The sequence below is a fragment of the Fundulus heteroclitus genome, chromosome 7 (assembly GCF_011125445.2).
Source record: "Fundulus heteroclitus isolate FHET01 chromosome 7, MU-UCD_Fhet_4.1, whole genome shotgun sequence".
Taxonomy (NCBI): Eukaryota; Metazoa; Chordata; class Actinopteri; order Cyprinodontiformes; family Fundulidae; genus Fundulus; species Fundulus heteroclitus.
The window spans coordinates 41,497,325-41,520,245 of NC_046367.1; positions in this window are offsets into that span (position 1 = coordinate 41,497,325).

Genomic DNA, 22,921 nt, shown 5'->3' on the forward strand with positions numbered 1-22,921 from the left:
CTTATCACTGTTATTGAAAAGAAGGGTGGTATATTGGTATATTGGTCACTGATATTTTATGTCAGAAATGTTTATTATAAAGTTTTGAGTTGTTTGTTTATAATTCTCAGTCAAAGAAATAAGAATAAAAAAGTTACATTGGAAAATGTGTGTTTTTCATTTAGTTGCGTAATAATTCTGCAAAATGACAATTTCCCAATAATTGTGAACATATAAATAGTCTCTTAAGAAACCCAAAATATAAATTTTACTGTTTAAATATTCCTGTTTGAGATTCATTTATATTTTGGATTAACTGAGAGCACTGTAGTTGGTGCTGAATCAAAATAACCATAAAAAGTAAGATTTAACTAATAAATGTGCACTCACGGCATGGATGAGGCCAATCCTACAAGGAGTTTTGCAGCAAAAACATGTGAATGATGTTATGACCTATATATTTTTTTCTGTTTTAGGTGTTTAGGTTGTCTTCATGCTTTCTTACTGTTTCCCAATTTCAGTTTCCTTTCTCATGTTCTTTGCATAGATTTTCAGTTGGATAGAAATTAGATTGAATGGATCATTCAAGCAGTTTTACTTTCTTTCTCTGAAAGTATTTTATATTATCCTTGTATGTGTGTTTGGGAAATTTTCCTTGATTGGAAATATACACCTATTTCCTCTTCAGATTCTTACAAAGGAATGCCCCGGTACATTGCTACCATTGCCCCTCCTTCAGCTATTAAAAGGTTTTAATGTAATGCAGCACAGCTGGTCAGAGCACCAGGTCCAGGAAGCTCAACAATGGCTCACTGACCAATTATGTTTTGGCTCTTCCTTGTGCTCTTTGCTAAATAGGACTGAGTTTAATCTACAGAAATATGTTTCCATGAGAATTAATTTGAACATGTCAATGTGATTAACTTGTCATTGATCTTGTCATTACCTTGTCTTTTCTGGTACAAAACTGCGAGTCTGTTAATATAAAAGCAATTGAGATGAAATTCAACATTACTTTAATGCAGGACCATATATGAAAATGCCCCAGGATAAACTTGAAAAAGATCATTTTTATGGGTACACCTTTATTTAGGTAACATATCAACAAAAAGTCAGATTTGGCCCCAGTGTCTACAGTGTATAGCAGGGGTCACCAACCTCTTTCAAACTGAGAGCTACTTTATTGATATTGTGTCATACGAAGGGCTACCAGTACTGTCGTTTGAAATAGTGGGGGGTCGTGGCCAAGTGGTTAGAGCAGTGTGCTTGCACTCCGAGAAAGGTTGCAAGTACCCGGTCGATCCCCAGTGCCAGCACTCTGGGTCCCTGAGCAAGACCCTTAACCCCAGATTGCTCCCCGGGCGCCGCACAAGGCAGCCCACTGCTCCCCAAGGGGATGGGTTAAATGCAGAAAGCAAATTTCATTATAATGTATGTTTCAATGACAATAAAGACAATATTACTATTACTAGAAGAGTCAGAGTGTGATGGCCGCATGTGCAACAACACAACAAATGATTTGGTAATGATTTCATTTAAATAAATGTCTTATTTTACTTTAACACATTTCACTTTTTCACTTTGATTTGACATTGGTTAACTCATTTTGTCAGTTCTTGTGTTTTTGGTTTACTTTAAACTAAAATACTTTTCATCTGAGTTGCCAGTTCCTGGGAGGCTGTCATGTGGGTGTGGCCAGTAAAGGAAAGGAGTCCCCAGCTGCAAAAGATCTCCATGACAAGGAGGCTTAGTTGGACTCTTCCACTTAGTTTTAGAAGGGGAGTTGGAAATGTTTAGGTTTTTCTGTGTGGTTTTGTTTTTTGTAATTAAATTTGGGAAGTTTAATTATTTAAGTCCTCTTCCTCATGGATTGCTGATTTTAGTACTGTACTGATTAGTTTGGTCTTTTGTTGTAGTTTTGTTTAGGTAAATGTATTTTATGTTCCCCTCTTGTGTCAAAATTGTCTGATCAACCAGTGTATATGTTTCCCATGTGTGTCAGTTTAAGAGGGAAGGAGAAAAAGTATGTTCCTGTGTGGTAAATAAATGTTGTTACTATTTTTCCTCAAAGATTTCCCTGTGCTGCTCTGCTTTTTTGGCTCGGTCCCTTACACAGAGTTTATCTTGATTTCACATAAAATAAACATATTTTTCATGCTTTGTCATAGATCTTGTTGGTTTTAAAACAATATACATGCACTTCAGAATAAACAGGAAAAATGACATAATAAAATAAAGTTTTAGATGCAGCTCACTGGTGGATTGTACCTTTTTTAGAAAAGCCTTAGAAAAGCTGTGCGGCACATGCAGTTGTCAGGGGCTACATGGAGCCCGTGGGCCCGTGGTGACCCCTGGTGTACAGTATATGTATTGTAGCTCTCATCAGTGTTTTAACATGTATGAAAGTTCCCTGGGGTATACTTGAAAAACATAATTTGTATGGTTACACCCTTAGGTTACATATTGACAAAAAGTCAGAATTGCACCATGTCTAAAGTTTATAGTATATATAGTGTAGCGCTCATTATTGTTTTAACATAATTCACTTAAATAGTCCTATATTTTAACCCATATATCTTTCTACTTTGTTTCAGACTCCTGTGGTTAGCTTGACTACATGATTTTTATTGTTTTTCAACTTCTATTTCATTTCTCAAATTCTTCCGTTCATTGCATAGATTTTCAATTGGATAAAAATAAGTTGACTGACTGGATTGTAGAAGCAGTTTTACTTTCTTTCTCTAAAACCAGTCGATACTTTCCTTGTATGTGTGTTTGTGACAATTGTCTTGCTCATAAATTACACTCATTTCCTCTTCAGATTCTTACAAATGAATGCCCTGGTATATTCCTGCCATCACCCCTCCTTCAACTATAAACGGTTTTAATGTAAAAAATGTTTATGTTAGAAAAAAAGGTTGTACCACCACTACACTGTCCAGAGACCTCAATAATGCCTGGCTGTCCAGTTATGTTTCAGCTGCTCCTCATGCTCTTTGCTAAATAAAATAGGTAGTTTCATCTACAATTACATGTTTCCAAAATAATTAATTTGAACATCTCAATGTAATTAACTTGGCATTGATCTTGTCGTTTCCTTGTCTTGTCTGGTCTAAAACTGAGTCTAAAAATATATTTAAAACATGCAGATACGTAAACAGGAGGCACAAAATTGGATGAGTTGGAGAGCTTGGTGGAAAGGACTTACCCGGAGTACACTTCTAAACATAATTGTAAAGACAAAGAATTAAACCATAATTTAAAGTAGACCTGGAGTTAAATCCACGGGATTATCAACCAAAAGATTCTTTATTTTAGGTTTTCAGAATGATAATAAGTGTTGGGAAGACATGTATATTTATTTAGGTTTTTATTTTTACTTGATATGAAAAATACAAGATAAGCTTTTTGACTAACACCAACCGCAATTCACCTTAAAGTCAGACTATTACAGGTTTAGAGAAGAGATAAACAAATCTCACCAATTCCGCCTTAAAATCTAAAGGCCTCAGTTAGCATGTTACTGTTAAGAGTAAAGCTCATGACAGTTTAATTAGAAAAGACTGAACAAATATTACTATTTGGAAGGGTTAAAGATTTCAGAGAGAAGATAAAGCACTGGTTAGGCTTTGAAGGAAATTAACTTTAAGTTATGGGACAATGTTCTTTGGATGGATGAGACCAATGTAGATACAGTTGGCCATAATGTAAATGTTTAGCTCCATCTCAAGAAACAATTAAACACAACACATGATCTCAAACACTTTATACCGCAAAAATAATGGTCAGTGCGAGTGCATGAATCAAGAACTTGACAATACTCTACGATGGGTGTGCGCTGATAATACCACATCTTGGAGTATTCATCTACCTTGGGTAGAGTATGCCCATATTTCCCATATTGCTGCAGCCTCTGGACTTTCTCCCTTAGAATCCTCCCTCGTCTATCAGCCCACCTTACTCCTCTTCCACCTTCCCAGATTCCATCATAGCCTCAGTCAGGTCACTTCTTCGTTCATGCCGCAGGGTTTGGATGCAAACGGAAGCAGCCGTCCACACAGTTCACCACATCCTGGACGTCTGCCCACGGGGCCGTGGTCGGCAATACTTGGTCAATTGAGAGGGTTACGGCCCCAAATAACGTTCTTGGGCTCCCCGGTCATTTATCTGTGATCCCTCCCTCATCACAGAATTCAAACAGTCTGCCGCCTCTTCTTCTGGCGTCCATTGGGGAGTGGGGGTCTTCCTGTATGTCCTCCTCTATGATTTCCTGCTGCTGCAATCCCCATAGTACGCCTCAGCTTCACCAGCCTGTTAACCCTCCAATGTTCTACTGCAAGGGAAAACATTACCAACTACACTGCTGCCAACAACCTCTGCTTTGTGACAAACTTGCCTCCTCCTTGGAGTACCGGATCTTCACCCCCCTGCTACACTTGCCAATACATCTTTTGAACTGTCACCTGTGTCTGTGGCTAGCTGCTTATTATTCTCCAGCTACCATGATACTCTCCCCATATTTAATTGGCAAAGATATTAATAAACAAACAATAAGAAAATTAAAACTATTCTAAACCCAAAGAAATTAATATAAAATTACCTAAATTTAATTTGGGGCTCTTATGCGCACATTTTAACTTCTCTGGGAATCTCATTCTGGTACATTCATGCAGTTGCACAGTATACTGATTGCTGTCTTTTCAAGTGCTGTACGTGAACAGAATATAAGAAAAGAAAACATAGCAGTGGAATAGTAGTTTAAATTGAACATTGACATACAAAGGCAACTCTAAACAAATAGGTTTTTAACCTTGATTTAAAGAAGGAGTCCAACAGTCCAGTACAAAAGGGACATGTTTATTAACTGGGTCAAATCAAATGTTATGACAGGAAAAACCTTAAAGAAAACTGTGGGTAGAAAATCGAGGCAGGAGGAGGAGGAACTTAGCTGGTGAGCGATTTCTTCTAAGCTTTTATAGCTTATCTGGCTGAATTGGGACATTTTGTCAAGAGCAATTCTAGTTGGAGACAACTTTGGTACTGACCTTGATATGGGTGTACAGAGTGCCCCTCTAATCTTTTGGATTTTCTCAGTAAAGAAATTAGCAAATTCATTGCAGGCCTTGGTGGAGTGGAGTTCAGATACCACAGTTACAGGAGGATTTGTTAACCTGTTGACCTGTTAACCAGTGCGTCACAAAGCTCAGGAAGGACTTTGGTTATTGAGGGTAATCACTGTCAAATAAGGCACGAGCATTATTAATGTTTTAGTTGATAATCTCAGAGAAGAAAGATTTCATTGCATTTTTTTCGTCCGTCTTCTTCCGCTTATCCGGGGTCGGGTCGCGGGGGTAGCAGCTTCAGTAGGGAGGCCCAGATGTCCCTCTCCCCAGCCACTTTGGGCCAGCTCCTCCGGGGGAATCTCAAGGCGTTCCCAGGCCAGCCGAGAGACATAGTCCCTCCAGTGTGTCCTGCACTTTTCAGTTTTAATTTATATCTGTAAAGTCTCCCTTTACAGATGTCACAGTGAACCTGGAGTCTAGTCTTTCTCCATCTGTGTTCAGCTTTTCAACATTCCCTTTTTCACTTGTACCTGATGGAGCACTTCTTTATGGAGATTTTTTTCTTCCCAGAAACAACCTTCACTTTAATTGGAGCGATGCAGTCAATGATGTCTGAAACTTTAGACTGAAAGTTATCTACTAGTTTATCTATTGAGTTACAAGACAAAGTAGAAGTAGAGGAGTAAGCTTGGTTAAAGGTTTAAGTAGCATTGTCCTTAAAGATATGTTTAATTTTCCTTATTCTGTTCCCCAGATAAGAAGTTCTTCACATCGGAAACTTTAAAAAGGAATATGCTCTTCATTCCTATTTAACATCAGCAGTGTTTCCTGTAACAAACTCCTTTAAGAAAAAAATAATAATTCTGAGAATGTGGTTCTGGAAGGTTGCCAAGGCTCATAGGTATGATACAAATTCTTAATCATAAACAAGGGGATTTCCCTGAAAGTTTTTTTTTTCTTCCTCTAAGTTAGCTTGTGATAATTGTAGTTTACAGTAGGAACTGGGATATGGGGATAGATTCAGCTTGTGTTTATCATGTCATTTTATCTCTGCAACTAAATAAAATGTCCACTAACTGAGAACATCTTACACTGCATTGTAGTTAAATAGCCATAGTGTCTAAAAAATAAAAAAATAAATAAGCATAGTGTCCCCAAGGGGGTTTCTATGTACTCAAAATCCAATAATTATCTATCTATCTATCTATCTATCTATCTATCTATCTATCTATCTATCTATCTATCTATCTATCTATCTATCTATCTATCTATCTATCTATCTATCTATCTATCTATCTATCTATCTATCCATCTATCCATCCATCCATCCATCCATCCATCCATCCATCCAGATCTAGACATTTGTACTTGCAAGCTGAAACTCACAGCAAAATTTTACAAGTAGACTTTTGCTTTGTATCTGTAAATAGACCTTAAAAACACTTCTGTGATAATTTTCAAACTACAAATCTTTTTTTAAAAACACGCATTCCTATCAATGGATACAAGAGAAAATTCCCAGACATGTTGTTTTACAATGCAGAAACATTTATTCACAACTACACATTCTGTTTCACAAGCAAAGATTATAAATGACTAGAATTTGTGCCCTAATTTTTCCAACCCTGGTTCAAACCACTGTTGGTTTCTTTACCAATATTGATACAAAAAAATGGAACAGCAAAAAGTTTGATTGTCATACTCAATGAAGTCTTTCCTTACTTAATGTTAATAGGGGATTTTAAACTTTTCATTCAACCAATATTCTCTAACAATTGTTTATTTCATTGGGCTTACTAGTATAGTGATATTTAAGCTCAACCATGTGTGTCTTGTTCAAATAGCCAACTTTTAATCAGAATCTCTTACTTTCCCAACTTCAGAGGTTGGCCATTGCTAGTCCAGGCAATGTCTGTTGGCATAAAATAATTTGTATGCCTTGCTTATGTTTAAATTTTAGTTGGAGACAGCTTTGTTACTGACCTTGATATGGGTGTACAGAGTTCCCCTCTAATCTTTTGGATTTTCTCAGTAAGGAAATTAGCAAATTAATTGCAGGCCTTGGTGGAGTGGAGATCAGATACCACAGTTGCAGGAGGATTTGTTAACCTGTCAACCTTGCCAAATGACTGTAGCAAATAAGGCATGAAAATAATAACGTTTTTGTTGCTGATCTCAGAGAAGAAAAATTTGCTTGCATTTTCAGTTTTAAGTTTTTCTGTAAAGTCTGTCTCTTTTTAGGTGTCATAGTGAGCCTGGAGTCTAGTCTTACTTCACCAGCGTTCACTTCTCCACAGAGATTTTTTTCTTCCCAGAAACGACCTTCATTCTAATTGGATTGATGCATTCAATGATGTCTGTAACTTTAGACTGAAATTTGTCTACTAATTAATCTATTGAGTTACAAGACAAAATAGAAGTAGAGCAGTATCCATCCATCCATCCATTTTCTAATATGCCTATCCCTTGTGGGTTCGGGAGGGGTGCTGGTACCTATCTCCAGCTGTCAATGGGTGAGAGGTGGGGTACACCCTGGACAGGTCTATCGCAGGGTAGAGGAGTAAATTTGGTTAAAGGTTTTAGTAGCATTGTCCTTAAAGATGCATCTAGTTATCCTCATTCTGTTTCCCAGAACAGAACCTCTTCACATCGGAAGCTTAAAAAGGAATATGCTCTTCATACCTATTTAACAATTGGAAGTGTTTCCTGTGACAAACCCATTTAAGAAAAAAATATTCTGAGAATGTGGTTCTGGAAGGCAGTCTAGCTTTATAGGTATGATAACAATTCTTAGTCATAAACAAGGAAATTTCCATGAAAGTTTTTTTTCTCTCAGTTTCCTGTAAGTTAGCTTTGTGGTAATTGTACAGTTTTACAGTAGGAACTGGAATAAGGGGATATATTCAGCTTACACTTATCATGTCGTTTTATCTCTCCAACTAAATAATATATATATATATATATATATATATATTATCTCTTAGTTACCCAACATCAGAGGTTGGCCATTGTCAGTCCTGGCAATATCTATCTGCCTTTTGCTTACACTGCATGAAAAGTGTGATTTTCGTCACTATGCGGCGCTGTATATTGTCGGGGAAGTTCAGGTTAATGGCTGTTCACGGTAATTTGCAGGCAACACCGAAAACTGCCATGAATTGTCAGAAATTGACGTGGGCTTTCGTAGGCAGTGGTACCCCCATGACCCCCCTCCTCCTAATTCTAGGGGAGGCTTTAACATGTAAATGAAAATGCTGTGAGCTATACAAACGCAAAGCAGTGTTGCAGGGGGAGGTTTCGCCTCATTCATGTCCTTGATGGTAGCCTAATAATAGTGTAGTAGTGTAGGATGAATAAATAAATATATATATGAATAAATATATAAATATGAATATATATATATATATATATATATATATATATATATATATATATATATATATATATATATATATATATATGTGCCAACCAATCACGAGCGATTTTATTCAAGCCTGGCCTGGCCACGTGTGGTTTTGCTGCCAATCACGAGTGATTTTACTTGTTTAGAAATAGTGGTTTCAGCCAATACTGAGTAGGTTATTCAAGCCAGACCTGACCAGCCGTGCGGGTTCGCTGCATTCATATGCTAATTAGGGCCATTAGTACAGCTGATCGCTCTCCCCATACGTCATAGTCCGGTTCCGACAATTTGTGGCACTGACAAACGGCGACAAGCGCGGGTTGCAAATTTGTCGTTAACTGCCGAAAATCAGGGAGATCTGCGGTAGTTTACGGGGACGAAAATCTCACTTTTTATGCAGTGTTATGTTTTACTGTACAGTATATATCCAACCCATTCTCACTGAAAAATGTGTTATATCCACATTGGTCAACAGGGGTAAATGTAGCACTGTCACAATTTGGCTCCTCAATATATTTCAGTCCTATGCTGGTGAAGATTCTCAGTCATCTAAGTCATGATCATTCCAAAAAAAGTAAAAGATGGTTTGAAAGGGGGGTGAATGAAGCCATTTACGTTAAGAGAGAAAAAACAACATTAAACAGGGAAGGAGGCATCAAGGTTTCAACTTTCAAAAATTTACAACACAGCAATAAGTTTCATTCCTTCTAATTTTCATCTCAATCCTCACCTCCATGCAAGTGATCATAACATCTCTCCTGTAAACCAGGCCAATGATGACCCTAACAACTCCCCATTGCTAAGGGGTGGACCAATTTCGGTTAAATTTGCATGTTACCTAAACCATAACAAGGCCTTTTTGGGCAATAATATAAAGCTTGGATCTCCACACTACTCCAGACATTTGAATTGAGAAAGCTTTCTGGATGGGAAGCGAAACGTCTTCAAACTTTGGAAAAAGTCCAGTTGTTTTGTTTTTTTAACTTTTTTGGAATTTCAGTCCTATGATTTATTTTTTTAATGTTCCCTATTTATCTACATTGGCTCGCATAACTGACAGTCACAAGCCTGTGGCACATGCACATTCTACTCGAGACATCCAATGGTAGTTTAGAAGCCTTCACACATACCAATAGAGAGTCAATACCACAATGTTCATATATGAATGTTAAGTTAGATGTAAGGATCTCCTGACAGGAATGAAGTAGATCTAGGCCTAGTATGGGAAGTCAGATGTTCTATCCATTTTCATGGCCACGTGTGTAAACAATCAAGAACCAGCCATGCAGAAAATTTATACAATTTTCTGTGAGATAATGGGTCACTCTCAGGAACTCATAGCTCTCCAGTGTGTGTAATTTGTAGTAATGGGGAACCCGATATTCAACCAGACACAGTATGTTTTAAAAAGGTTTATTGAAAAAGGTGAGCTGTAGCGGAAGAGGTGGCCAAACAGAACCAGACTAACCAGGGGTTGCAGACAGTGACCAGCCAAACCGTGATGAAGGCAGGGACTGACCAGAACAGTTGATATGGACCGAGGACCCACCAGAATGGGCGGAGTAAGCAACTAGAACTCACAGGGAAGCAAAGCAGACTTGTAGAGCACGGAGATACTGACAGCTTTTGTCAGTGAGGTCTGTGGCAGTGACCGGATGAATGAGGCAGGTATAGGGGGTCAGGGGAACAGGTGAGCAGAGTTGACTCAATTGATTGCTGCAGGTGGAGCTGATCTGGTTTTGAGTGGTGGCAGGGAGATGAGTAAGGCTAGACTGATGACTGAGAGCTGACAGAGCAAATTCCAGAAAAGTCCAAATAAAACAAACAAAAACCCTAAATTATGACAATGTCATTTTGTGTTGGAAGCCAGTACATGAACATGTGACACTGAAATCTTCTGCAAAACTAATGAAGGAAAGATTGCCTACCTTCCCTGAATTAGGATTAGAAATATATTTTAGATGCTCTTTACTAGAGATGCCATCAAAATGCTTGTAACTGCAGATGTTTTTCTTAAATATTGTTTTTGTGAACGCGGAAGTAGGCACATGTCACGTAAATGGCTACGTCCGTAGCAAGCACGTTAGCAACGTAACTGCCTCACCTCTTTCTGAGAACGCACTTAGATCTTCAGCAAAACTAATAAATGAAAGATTATCTACAGAACAATCAATCGCCCGGCGGGAAAGGAATCCGAGACCAGAAAACTCTGGTGAGCTCCTATGATATCCTCTATTTCCAACATGGTCACAGACAACCAGGTCTTGGCAGGCAAGATGTACTCCTCTGTACACTTGGAGTGAAAGTGAGATGCTGACTCGTTAACAATAGAGAGGTCATCTAGTTTAACATTACTTACTCCCAGGCCTGAAAGACAGGGTAAAGTTAAATCTGCCTCTCTCCCTCCCCCGTTCAGGACCTACAAGCTACACCAACTTAGCATCTCCAGACCTTCTGCGCTATATTAACGCACAGTCTACCGTGTATATACCTTTCTGTATATATATATATATATATATATATATATATATATATATATATATATATATATATATATATATATATATATGGGTCAATGACGTGACGCTCATTTTTTTGTGTACATATGGGTTAGATACATTTAAAATGGTTAAAATTTGAAAATAATTTGATACATTATTTTCAAACATAATTTTTATCAAACCCTAATCCTAAAGTTTTGGATTTATTCAATTTTGAGAGTGTATTAAGAGAATTTGGGTAAAAATGTCAATGCGGTGTAACCACAAAAACATGAACCAAATAATTTCACTTGCTGAAAAAAATGTGTATTTCTCTCCAAAATCCCTTCCAAAATAATCTGGCATGATCTTGCACTAGAACTTGTCTATATTTAATAAAAGTAACGAAACCCCATTATTAGGCGCCCGCCTATGCATTGAAAATGCATGGCGGAGGCCTTATGTTATGCACCTAATAAGGGTTTCTTTATTATTATTATTATTATTATTATTATTATTATTATTAGGCGCCCGCCTATGCATTGAAAATGCATGGCGGAGGCCTTATGTTATGCACCTAATAAGGGTTTCTTTATTATTATTATTATTATTATTATTATTATTAGGCGCCCGCCTATGCATTGAAAATGCATGGCGGAGGCCTTATGTTATGCACCTAATAAGGGTCCATCACCGTTAATACAGGCCGAACCGTAGGGTCTACCCCCACATACTATACATCAAAACGTTCGTCTCGACGCCGTGAAGTGGGCTTTTTGTACTTGACGCCATTTAAAGTTACCGTGGTGACAAAATTAACCAAAAACCACTTTTCAAAACCACTTCCTAGACACAGTTGACCTCGAAAAAAATGCAGACCTCTGCATGGCACTTTTTTTTGGTACAGTCGTTTAGGTGTTGGGCTGGTGCACCAAAGGTCGCAGGTTCGCAACCCGCTGGGGGTACCCAATATTTTTTTTTTTTTTACAAGTAACAAATAAACAATGTGAACAACTGATATAAATGAATGAATGATGAAAAAATTGCAACAGCAAGAACTACCCCCCGGCCAATACAGCACCACTCACCTGTGGGAAATGGCACTACACACCATTTTTGTCAAATGTTGAGTTCTGGGCCCAGATTTGGTGAGGCTTAGTTGCTAAAGGAGGCCGATCTGACACATGGCCTTTGGTGAGCTTTGGTGACATTAAGTATTGGCACCCTTTTTGAGGAACTTCCCAGTACAGGATTTGAACCAAACTAACAGAGTACAATCACCCGGTGATACTGGACACAACCATGTTAGCGGCTAACGCTTAGCATGTTGCTAACCGGAAGTAGCTCTAGGAAGGTCTCACTAACTTCTGCTTCACAGTGGTTGTACTTCCTTTAGTAGTTTGTAATGCCTTTAACATTTTTATTCACATATTTCATTTTTTCATGCTACACTGAAGTATTTAATCATGTTTTAATAACACCAATTTTCCATGCTGCTTGGATGCAGACCTTCCCCTGTCGGCTGGTTTTGACGAAGACAAATCCTTTTCACACTCATAAGATTTGATTTAACATCCCCAAGTGATAAAAGCCTACGACCAAGGAACTCGGAAGCTTTGCCTTTGACGGTTACGTGCACCACCAGGCGGGCGCCTTCTTCAACTTCTTCAGAAGTTGAATGTTTCTAGTTAGGCGCCCGCCTATGCATTGAAAATGCATGGCGGAGGCCTTATGTTATGCACCTAATAAGGGTCCATCACCGTTAATACAGGCCGAACCGTAGGGTCTACCCCCACATACTATACATCAAAACGTTCGTCTCGACGCCGTGAAGCGGGCTTTTTGTACTTGACGCCATTTAAAGTTACCGTGGTGACAAAATTAACCAAAAACCACTTCTCAAAACCACTTCCTAGACACAGTTGACCTCGCAAAAATACAGACCTCAGCATGGCACTTTTTTTTGGTACAGTGGTTTAGGTGTTGGACTGGTGCACCAAAGGTCGCAGGTTCGCAACCCGCTGGGGGTACCCAATATTTTTTATTTATTTTTTACAAGTAACAAATAAACAATGTGAACAACTGATATAAATGAATGAATGATGAAAAAATTGCAACAGCAAGAACTACCCCCCGGCCAATACAGCACCACTCACCTGTGGGAAATGGCACTACACACCATTTTTGTCAAATGTTGAGTTCTGGGCCCAGATTTGGTGAGGCTTAGTTGCTAAAGGAGGCCGATCTGACACATGGCCTTTGGTGAGCTTTGGTGACATTAAGTATTGGCACCCTTTTTGAGGAACTTCCCAGTACAGGATTTGGACCAAACTAACAGAGTACAATCACCCGGTGATACTGGACACAACCATGTTAGCAGCTAACGCTTAACATGTTGCTAACCGGAAGTAGCTCTAGGAAGGTCTCACCAACTTCTGCTTCACAGAGTTTGTACTTCCTTTAGTAGTTTGTAATGCCTTTATCATTTTTATTCACATATTTCAGTTTTTCATGCTACATTGAAGTATTTAATCATGTTTTAATAACACCAATTTTCCATGCTGCTTGGATGCAGACCTTCTCCTGTCGGCTGGTTTTGACGAAGACAAATCCTTTTCACACTCAGAAGATTTGATTTAAAATCCCCAAGCGATAGAAGCCTACGACCAAGGAACTCGGAAGCTTTGCCTTTGACGGTTACGCGCACCACCAGGCGGGCGCCTTCTTCAACTTCTTCAGAAGTTGAACGTTTCTAGTTATTATTATTATTATTATAGTACCGTTAATACAGCCCGAACCGTAGGGTCTATCCCCACAAACTATATATCAAAACGTGCGTCTCGACGCCGCGATCAGGGCTTTTTGTACTTGACGCCGTTTCGACTTACAGTTGGAACAAAATTCGCAAAAAACACTTCTTAACACAATTGACCTCTCAATAATGCTCGGCTGAGCACGACACTGGTGTTTTGGTCGAGTGGGTTAGGTGTCGGGCTGCAAAGCAGAAGATCGAAAGTTCAAATCCAAGCTGTGCCAATTTTAGAGAATTACATTTTCACCCAATATTTAATTTCCCTTTGGCTTTAAAAAACGATTTTTCAATTTAAATCAATACAGTTCACCTCATGCCTTTAACTTTTTTATTCACATATTTTATTTTTTCATGCTACATTGAAGTATTTAATCATGTTTAATAACATCAATTTTCCATGCTGCTTCGATGCAGACCTTCTCCTGTTGGCTGTTGGCTCATTAGCAGCCTCATTTGTTGTGGTCTGTTGTCATTCACACAGAACAATAAACCGTGCCAGCCGACATGAGTTTTACAAACGGCAAAGCTTTGTCTTAAGCAGAAACGTGCCTCTACTCCGCGCTGCGTTCTCAGACCAGTGTGATGCGTTCCCGAGCGTCAGAAAGCTATGTTGCATTCAGGAGCATGGGACATTTCTAATTTACAATATTTTTTTTTTTTTTTTTACAAGTAACAATTAAATAACTTGAACAACTGGTATAAGTGAATGATGATAAAGGAATTTATTTAACATGTTTTGGGACAATTTGTATTCAGACGTTTTAAGAAAACATTAAAGTATTTTATGTATTGTTTATTAATTAATTTCATATTAATACTTAATCTCCTCCTTTTCCTGTCAAATCCTGCCTCAAGCATTTCGCTGTCTCTCCTTATTATTGTAAACTTTGTAATGTAACGAGAGTTCAGTGACATCCTACAATCAGGCTTAGGCTACTGGAGGATATCAGTGCCAGTTTTTCTCACTCTACTGATTTCTACTGTTGTCCAGTTTTGCATTGCATTGCATTGAAATGAAAGTCACATTTCCTGCCACACTTGTTTGCTGCTTCTCCACCGAAGCCAGGCCTGCAAGCTCTCCACCATCAGTCATCACTTATCAGTTACCCTCCTTCACTGCCTTGAATTTTAGTCATACTCAAAAACTGCTAGTTGAAAGAATAATTAATTTCATTATTATTTTCTGTTTAAATATCCAGTCATATTCACTGAATTAGAACATCTTTTTAGAATGTTTTTTAGTCTGAAAATGACAAGTACCTTTTGAAATTAACCCTAATGCAGGAACCAAACTTGTCCTTAAACCACAATAATTGTATTTATTTTACTACTATAATGTACTATTTTAATCTTAAATCTTATTTTTATTAGTTGGGATGGCTGCCAGCACAACACTGCATTATGTCCTCGTGACAGAAATCATCGCTAGAAAAATGCATTATCATCATTCAACAATGATTACTGAAAAAGACGTACTTCGTTCCTGCAGTTCCTATACTGTCCACGAGTGGCGCTGTGTGAGACAACAAGCAGTACTCTTTGAGTTCCGGGTCAGAGGTGAACTCCTCCGTCTTGTGGCTGCTATTGCTTGCTGTGCTGCCGTTTTTCCTAAATTACTGAAGGATATTGTTGAATCAAGTCCAATTTACCCAGACGAAGGGTGTTCCATTGGGTGTTTTCCTTGCAACTACGTGATGGTGAGTCGTTTATTTAATGTCGGTTTTATATTTTGGTAGAAATGCGGTGGCTAGGCTACGCCACTGAGCTATATGCTACACGTATTGGCATCTTAAAAATGGTCTTATAAGCTTAAAAGATCATTCTACTATTGTTGACTTTGTGGCCGAATACAAGATATGTTCTCAAAGCGTTAAATAAGCCCTTTGATTTTTCAACATTTTGTCTTTTAGGATAATTTTAAGTTACTTTTCATAAAATTTGTCAATGGCCTATGGAAGTCTGGAGGGATGGCAGTAAAAGCCTAACAGCAGCGCGATCTCTCCTCGGCTGCAGCGCCGGTAAAGAGCTGCGTGAAGCTGACACCCCACCCACAGAAAAAAACTCAGTTAAATAGACGGAATGGTTAGTGCTTCGTTTGTGCCGTTAAAATTAGCGTTTCTGCTGTTTTGGTTTTGAAGATATTAAAGAATATTTGTTAAGGTCATCCAGAGTTCACCATCTCCCCATTTTGCTTCGAATCCGATCAAACTGGGCTACTTTTTTAGTGCTTCGTTTGTGCCGTTAAAATTAACATTTGTGCTACTTTGGTTTCGGAGATATTATGAATTTTAATTTCAGCCGATGACGTCATTCCAGACCACCGCTTCAAAATGTGCTACGTTTTTCTTTCTTTGCTGGTGCTGAGCTGGATCCGAAGCAAACCGCAGTGGACTACTTTTTCAACACGCAGTGACCATTTCGAAGAAGAATGTTTTGAACATGACATGAGAGTGAGGATTTTCGGTAAGTTGATTTCTCCTCCGCTGCAGCGCCGGTGCACACACACACACACACACACACACACACACACACACACACACACATATAAACTGTAGGACCCGACAGAGTTTGCCCTGGAAATAAGTACGGCTGGATTCCGTCAAAAGTCCGGTTTCTGTCAAGAAACTCTTCTAAAAAAATCCATATCGCTATCAGATGATGATAGCTCCTCGCAAGGACGTGAAGAGACTGTTGGAGGGGCAGGTGCTCAAAGTTAAAAGAGGGCGCATGGGGCATGGATTTAAAACACGATACAGAAACATACCTTGCTATACAACCCGCTGAACTGTACCAACCCTTACTATAAAGAATGTAACATGGAATCAAGGGCGTAGGTTTGATTTGAACTTTGGTAGGGACACTATTGGTCCAAAGCTTCATTGGTCCTACACAATATGCATGCTCCTATTTTTTGATGCTTGATTTGAGCATTAGGATGCGTTTTGCCTGTCTAAAAAGAAAAGGCAGCATTATTTGCTACATTTATACAAATTTTATAAGCACGACACACACTATATGCTGTTTGTTTATCTTTAAAGCATCACAGGATCTGATCAATGTCGAATTGGGACTTTTTCCCACTTTGAAAAAGTTTGCATTTGAACTTACCAGCAACAGAGACAGATGGTAAATACGTGCCTATTAAACCAAATATATTCAAAATATGTCTGTTGTCTAGATATATCCTGTATTTTATTTTGAAGATATAGAAATGTGCAGAGATAAACCCCACCCTTATTCTTCTTTTAAATCTAAGAAACTCTGTCAGCATCATAAAACACAGCAAAATTATACATTCAAGGGACTGCAAATAAATGTATTGTATTTACTTTGCACTGGAAGTAGAAGTGTCACTGACACTGACAGCATTTCAAATTTTAAATTCAAACTTCAACAAATGTACAACTGCACTGTAGTTACTCTTTTTAGCCCATTTCATGTAATTTATCTTAACATTCCAAACACATTTCTTACATCATATATCTGAAGTGTAGATAACAGCTTCTCCTTACCTACATCCTCTCAGACAACTAATTATTTCCCTAACAATAGTGAGATTTCAATGTTTAAATGTGCAGTAAATCTTAATACATAAGGAGCATGGAGGACCCAATACTGTACTTTAAGTAAGATTAGTGACACCAAGACTGAGTTGTCACATGAGTGGTTGTCCATTTCATTATTGAAATGAGAACATATTAATATACTATTGGGATATACTAGTAAGACTATTAAAGAACAGCAGATTAATCTTTAAGATATGTAAAGGCCTATATTAAATTAATTTTGCAACCACATCAATAGATTCAATAATTTTTTCTTTTTGTCTTATTAAAATTGGTGGGGGTGTCGGCGACGTTGCAGCGTAAACAGGGGCGTAATGCAGCCGCTGTCGGGTGAACATTATTGCACACTGATAGCGCAAAGAAAACTAAAATGATGCGGCGTGCTGCTGCTGCAGCGCATTGACTCTGCTTCTCCCGGCACCGTCTAGCGATCACCACCTCCCCTCCGCCGCTATTTAAGTAGAACAATGACCAGTGCAAAATTAAGTTCTATTTACCGAAGATGAAGTGTAGACTGCACATTCTGTTGTAGTATGATGGCTCCCACAGTCCATTGAGATTGTCTGCCTGCATCCTTTTCATGGATATTATTAATTTCTTTCTTCTTTCCTCGTCCTTTGGTAAATGACAGAAACGTACATCCGACGATTTGGAATGCCTCTGTGTGCAACCGGGAGCACAACAAGTCGTAGACATTGTTTAGATTCCAAAAATAAACTAACTAAAAGTACGTTCTAAACACCCGTTTTGTAATGATAGTAGACGGGAACAGTTCTGCTTTTGCCTACCCGCGGGACCCGGATGTAGCGCGGACGTCACGCATGACGTCACACGTGAACTGGTCTATAGTGCATCGTGACAAACAGAGCGTTGGGACTTGCTCAACAGCGGGTCCGCTGAGTGACATCACAAAATGGGAGGTGACAGTACTATTCTGGAACAAGATGGGTTCCTCCACATAAACATGATTAAAAGAAAATTATTCTTAACTAAAAAAAACATATAATTTATTGCACAGTATGTAGTAGTTTTATATTTAAAGTACTTTCAGCAGTTTGATTTCTGATTTTGACCGGACTTCTCCTTTAAGCAGAAACGTGCCTCTACTCAGCGCTGGTTCTCAGACCAGTGTGATGCGTTTGCGAGCGTCAGAAAGCTATGGTGCATTCAGGAGAATAAGACATTTCTAATTTACAAGGAAAGGCACATAAAACCAAACACAGCCCGAACCGTAGTGTCTACCCCCACAAACTATATATCAAAACGTGCGTCTCGATGCCGTGAAGTGTGCTATTTGTACTTCACTCCATTTCCAGTTACCATGGCAACGAAATTAGCGAAAAACCACTATTGCCTGTTTAAAGTTTGTTCTGTTTTTTCAGTTAATAAATATGTTTATGTCAATGTCAGAAGTGCCTTTTTGGGGCTAAAGACAAAATAACCAAAGCTGTTGATCTGTGATCGACAGTACTCCATTGCAAAAAGTTATATATTACAATATACATGCTAAATTATGGGAAAACCACAAGGAAAGCAACTTAAAAAATCCAAATAAACAACAAATGTAACAAAACAGAAAAAGCAGTGCAAGCCTCTAAGTAAACTAGGAGTTTATTTCACAAGTGCACAATGATAGAAAAAGGCTTCTTTTAAAATCGTTGCCAACTTTGGAACAGTGCTTGTAATGGTTTCATTCTAGGGCCCCACAATTCCTAGCAATGCAATTGAGAACCACCCATGCAGATAAAGACAGCAAACATTGAAAATGGAAACATAAGCTTGTTGTTGCTAAGTATCTGGTTGCTACAACTTCCAGAAGGTGTAGGTTTTGTTTGTGTCACATTAACATATTTAAATATTATGTTGAGCACACCTTTTTGTTATATGTTACCCATAAACACATTGAATCTGGTACAGAAATGTCCAGTGCTGAAATGGCTGCAGACTTTCCGGGCTGGGCTCTATAGTCACCACAGGTGCTGTCCAGTGCCTAATCCAATGAGACTCTGAGTGCTAATGGAGGTAAGGCCCTGTCTTAAGTTTTGACCCGTGGCAAAAGGTTAAATACTAAAATATTGGAAAATCTTGGGGTATTTGTCTTACCTTCCACAGTGTCAGCACACTGATTCAATTGGTTTTAGTGTCTTCCCTGTGTTGTTTTCTGATGTTTCTTTAATGACAACAGTTTACATAGAAGACAGACATTTTGCCTTCCTGCACACAAATCTTTTTTCAAACACTTGTATCAAACCTCTGCTTAAGAAGAACCTCTAAAAACATTTGATTTAAAATCCACAAGCAATAAAAGCCTACAACCAAGGATAATTTTTAAACAACCAAAGATATTTGAAATAAGCAGCATCCGATCTGAACAGCTTACAATTTCCTTTCCACCACATACAGAGAGAGACACATTTATAATTCTTACAAGCTCTTAACAGATATACCTTACACCCTACAAAAGCTCAGCCTAACCAACACTCAGAAGCTTTGCCTTTAACGGTTACGCACACCACCAGGCGGGCGCCTTCTTCAACTTCTTCAGAAGTTGAACGTTTCTAGTTATTATTATTATTGTTTATTAATATTCCGTCACCGTTAATACAGCCCGAACCGTAGGGTCTACCCCCACATACTATATATCGAAACGTTCGTCTCGACGCCGAGATCAGGGCTTTTTGTACTTGACGCCATTTCGACTTACGGTTGGAACAAAATTCGCAAAAAACCACCAAAAAATTGTCATTTTCAACCCTCTACTGTGTCGTCATGCTTTCACCTACGAACATCGTTTAGCTTCCAGTTTGTAGATATATCTTTGAACTATTCAGAAGTAGGTATTTCTGTCTGGATTCAGGAAATGTAACCCTCATTGGTGTAGGTCTTTTAGATTTCTTTCAAATCACCTCAGACCGGCAACAACCCCAAAGTGAAACTTATGCGAAAAAGACCGAACAACTTCAGCCTACTCGCTCAATTTTCACTCTACGTAGACAAATTATACATCAAAACGTAGGTCTTTTTGTCTGGATTCAGAAAATGTAAACCTCATTGGTGTAGGACTTATAGATTTTTTTCATCACGCCATTTTCACCTACCATGGTGACAAAATTGTCTAAAAAACAACAAACAACTTTAGCATACTCGCTCAATTTTCGATCTACGTGCACAAATTATACATCAAAACGTAGGTATTTCTGTCTGGATTCAGGAAATGTAACCCTCATTGGTGTACGATTTATAGATTTTTCACAAATCACCTCACACCGGCAACAACCCCAAAGTCAAAGTTATGTAAAAAAGACCGAACAACTTCAGCCTACTCGCTCAATTTTCACTCTACGTAGACAAATTATACATCAAAATGTAGGTCTTTTTGTCTGGATTCAGGAAATGTAGCCCTCATTGGTGTACGATTTATAGATTTTTTGCAAATCACCTCAGACCGGCAACAACCCCAAACCCTCCCCAAATTGAGCTGTAGTTGTTGGGATTTTTCCATGCAGCAGAAGAGCCAGCCAGGGCCGGTCAAAGCCATAGGCGTACTAGGGGCTGCTTGGTCCCTCTGGTGTAATGGGGTGGGGGGGCCTCCAATTTTTTTTTTTTTTTTTTTTTTACAAGTAACAATTAAATAACTTGAACAATTGATATAAATGAATGATGATAAATTAATTTGTTTAATTTATTTAATTTATTTTGTATTCAGAAGTTTTAAGAAAACATTAAATTACTTATTTATTTCTGTATTTATTTTTAAATATGGAAGACTTGGTCCTCCATACTCCAGGGCTCAACAAGAGTTCATCTAAAGATGTTTTAGAACTGATTGGTGACCTTTAGTTTATATTTCATAAAGTTAGTTATAAGTAGAGTTATGTGGTTTTATGTTTTTTGGATACAATCTGGGTTAGCACCCGAACATCCCTTTCAGACAGCTTCCTCATGTGTCCACAGTTAATCCTGTTGGATGTGGTTCGAAGTTTTAAGAAAACATTAAATTATTTATTTACTTCTGTATTTATTTTTAAATATGGAAGACTTGGTCCTCCATACTCCAGGGCTCAACAAGAGTTCATCTAAAGATGTTTTAGAACTGATTGGTGACCTTTAGTTTATATTTCATAAAGTTAGTTATAAGTAGAGTTATGTGGTTTTATGTTTTTTGGATACAATCCGGGTTAGCACCCGAACATCCCTTTCAGACAGCTTCGTCGTGCGTCCACAGTTAATCATGTTGGATGTGGTTCATCCTTCTTGGTGATATGCTGACATTACCCTGGACACCGTGGCTCTTGATACATCACAAACACTTGCTGTCTTGGTCACAGATGCAAGGCAAGGCAAGGGAAATTTATTTATATAGCACAATTCAGTACAGAGACAATGCAAAGTGCTTTACATGATTAAAATATAGCAAAATAAACGCAAGTAGGAATAAAATGTAGATAGAAAATAGAATAAAAGCAAGTAGAGATAGAATGTAGAAACAAAGAAGAACATTAAAAACAGTAAAACAGTTTAACTAGAACAGTCAAAGGCAATTTTAAACAAATGTGTTTGTAATGTTGATTTAAAAGAACTCAGGCTTTCTGCACTTTTACAGTTTTCTGGAAGTTTGTTCCAGATAAACGGAGCATAGGAACTAAATGCTGCTTCTCCTTGTTTAGTTCTGGTTCTAGGTATGCAGAGCAGGCTGGAGCCAGAAGACCTTAGTGGTCTGGAAAGTTGATACACTGATAACAAGTCCGTAATGTATTTAGGTGCTGAGCCATTTAGGGATTTATAAACTAACAGAAGTATTTTAAAGTCTATTCTCTGAGATACAGGAAGCCAGTGTAAGGACTTTAGAACTGGGGTGATGTTCTCTACTTTCTTAGTCTTAGTGAGGACGCGGGCAGCAGCGTTCTGGATCAGCTGCAGCGATCTGATCCACTTTTTAGGCAGATCTGTGAAAACACCGTTGCAGTAATCTATTCTACTAAATATAAACGCATGGATTAGTTTTTCCAGATCCTTTTGAGACATTAGTCCTTTAATCCTGGAAATGTTCTTCAGGTGATAGAAAGCCGACCTTGTAACTGTCTGTAAATGCTTTTGGAGGTTCAGGTCTGAGTCCATCACTACACCGAGGTTTCGGGCCTGATCAGTGGTTTCTAGCTGAAGCGACTGAAGCTGTGTGCTAACTTTTGATCTCTCCTCTATTGGTCCAAATATTAATACTTCAGTTTTGTTTTTATTCAATTGAAGAAAGTTTTGACACATCCAGCAAGATGTGCACCAACAATTTGTCCTCCTTTGAACTCAACCATATCACCCATAATGTTGTGTGCATTGTAATATTTTGAGCAAAACTGTGCTCTTACCCTGCTAATTGGACCTTCACACTCTGCTCTTATTGGTTCAATGTGCAATTAATGAAGAATAGCCACCAGGCTGGTCCAATTTAGCCATGAATCCTCCCACACTAAAATGAGAGGTGTTTCAGTTTCATTGTCAAACTCCTGTATATAGTGTATTTCACTTACTGAATTGAGTTACTGAAATAATTGTCTGTACTTTTATTTATTAAGATTTAATTCTAGTGTTTATGTAAGGCAGAGGTTACAAATGTAAACGTT